The sequence below is a fragment of the Pholis gunnellus genome (assembly GCF_910591455.1).
Source record: "Pholis gunnellus genome assembly, chromosome: 12".
Taxonomy (NCBI): domain Eukaryota; kingdom Metazoa; phylum Chordata; class Actinopteri; order Perciformes; family Pholidae; genus Pholis; species Pholis gunnellus.
Genome location: NC_136539.1, coordinates 19,724,736 through 19,727,803, shown reverse-complemented (window position 1 = coordinate 19,727,803; position 3,068 = coordinate 19,724,736).

Sequence of the window (3,068 nt, the reverse complement as noted above, 5' to 3'; positions counted from 1 at the left end):
TTGAATACTGCAACAACAATATAACACTTTATCCATTGAATTTATGGGTGTATTTACATTAAACAACAATGTTAGGCATCCATGTTTGTTTGGTTTTCAGGGACTTCCGTATTATTAAACCAAAGTCAAAAATTCTGAAAAATCGAAGTTTCCAGTCATGATTACGACTTGGATGTTAACTTGGACTCAAGTGACTTTATATGTTTGAAATGATAACTCTGATATGACGTGAATACAGCACAACACCACTGTAAAACACAAATTAAACAACTATTTATGTAACTGGATAAATTTGCATCACATAAATAAACTTAATGTAAAACATCAGCTATTGATTAAACAGGGTTCAGTGAGAAGGGAAGCAGCCCTTTCACGAGATGAAATAGTGAAAGTGACTTTGTAATGTCTTTGAAAAAAGCCAGTAAAGTGTGGAAGAAGAGATTCAGCCCCTTCTGCTGCACAAACGGAGCAAATGAAGGTAAAGAGTCAGAGGAGCGTGACAGCAGGAAAAGAAAGAAAATTCAGTGGAGGTTCTGCAAGTCTGCCAGGAACTAATTCTGCTTAATCTGCCTCACCTACTGCTGAGGGAAACAAACTGCCTAAAGGGCTTAGAAAGCAAAGACAGTGTGTGTGGAGGAAAGAAGAAAGTGGCCGAGATCAAAGAAGAGGCAGCAAGGTGCAGACTAAAAGGGATATAAAAGGGTAAAGATGGAGACAGAGGGGGCTGACAGACAGACCGAGGTCGGGAGAGGTGAGAGATGGGGGAGACTGAGGACAAAAAGGGTGGAGGGAGGGAGGGAGGAAGATGCAGAGAAAGGTAAATAAAGAGACGAGGAGAGGAACGTTTAAAGTACATTTATGGTTCAGTTTTCATGACAAGCATGAAAGTCGTAAAGCTCTTGCAGCTTTCTCTCCTCTTCCGTCAGCGTTTTTTCATTCTGTCTCAGAAAGAATGGACTAGAATTTTTTTGAATAGAAAAGTGTTTTACTTTTTTATGATAAGATATACTTAGCTTGGGCTGTGGTGCTGCTACACACAGCTGCAATCAACTGCCAATGTTACATTCTCAGCGGCTCTTTCATAGAGTACTCAGTAATGGCAACAGGACTACATGAAAATGTTTTCCTTGAGTTGCACCACGAGCTTCAAGCCAACAAAATGAATCCAAACACTCTCTCTTTCCAAAAAATATGCAACAAGCGCAGAATATGTAAGCATGCTTTAGATATCTGAACAGATACGACAGCCGAGCTTTTTAGATGTCAACGCTGTGTTTTTACCCCTAAATGTGTGAGACCTGCGAACAAACTAGCAGCTAGAGTCATAGGAATGGATGCTGTAAACATTACACAATGCCCATTCAGCAGGCAGAGACCACGTAAAGGCACTGTGTCAGTATTTGTTTTAAAAGTGAAGGTCCTATGTTAAAACTGTCTTTCTGATTCTGAGCCTGAATTTGTTTATACAACTATAGGTTCAAGGTTTTATTCTCATTAGGATTGCACACTGACATGCAGCTGTAGCCCTCTCGATGCTACACATACACAATACATATACAAACAGATATTTTTATATTTAAATTAGAATTGAACATGAGGATATAGAGTTGAGTAGAATAAGAGTTTGACAAACACTGAACATCCTGAGTTGGTAAAAAAAGCTCTGAAATGAGCAACATCTGCAGTTTTCAGTTCACAAGTTCCTCAGAATTAGACCTAGTTTAGCTTTGACGAGCGCTATTACAGATTTTGAATTGCAAAAAAATCCTGTAAAGAGAACCAGAGGAGATAATATACATTAGAAAAATACCTGAAATTCATGCTTAAACTCTCTTTATCCATTAATGTAATTTCTCCACTCAGAAGAAGCAGGGCAGGTTGTCCACAGGCCGAACAGGGTTGTTGTTGCCATGAGCGAGGTGCTTCCACATGTGGCCGGGTGACTCATACCTGCTGGCTGCATGAGTCAGGGGAGGAGAGGGGGCAGAGGAGAGACAGAGAGGTGTGCTAGTCTGCATATACCACAGAGCTCATTCTGCACAGAACAAGGCCATTATTTTCAAAGGAGAGTGCAGATGTGAGTTTAGCAGCATGCACCTGGTTTTGTGGCCAAAAACGTTATACCCAAATATTTAGATTTATGAAAGGGATAGTTTCATCCCTTCAATAGGATTGGCCAAGCCGCATTCGAACACGGTGTTCGGACCGTTAAACAGCTTGTTCGTTCAGATTGTTTTCAGACCATGTCATCCGGTCAGTAGGAGGCAACACTGTCATTAAATTAATTCACAAAAAAACACAAAGATGCCAGCTGAAGAAACAAAGAGAGACTACAGGGATTTATGATTTGTATCTTCATCCAAAGCGAACAAACTGCACCAACGATCTATGGATCTATGGATCTATGGTATCGATAGAACCTTAGCTAGCTTGCAACTTGACTAGTGTGACAACAGGGGAAAATAAGCATAATATTGCCAATGGTAATATTAACTGCAACAGTTCTGATGCCGGCCTAGAGGCAAAAGAAATCATGTGAGTTACTGGGTATACGTGTGAATCGTGCCGGCACTCTTATTGATGCCCAAACTACAGCGAGAGAATATGCTGCAGCAATGTCCTCCTGTGCTTCTGGCACCGTACAATTTAAGTGCACTTGTCCGGAGTCAAACACCCGGCAAAGAGGAGTGATTGAACATTACTTAGACAATTCCAGATAAACATCAACAATCACCCCGATCTGTAAGCATGCTCTCCACTGTGACTGTATTTTTCTTTGCAACTGTTCTGAGAAATGTCGCTGAAGAATTACATTGCTTGGCAGCAGAATGATTATTTGTTATCAATACATGATTGCGTTCTCTGTTGCTGTGTGTTTATTTAATGAAACCTTGCCAGGTATATGAAGTAACCAGTTTAAAAAAAAAGCAATAAGCCCCTCAAGGTCGTGATTTACAATGACTATTCAACAGCTTAGGGGTGTTGTTAGGCAAAGAACACAAGACGTGTTCGATGAAGTCCTGTCTGGACCACTTTCCCCCTGAGCAAAATGAAAGAAATATTTTGTG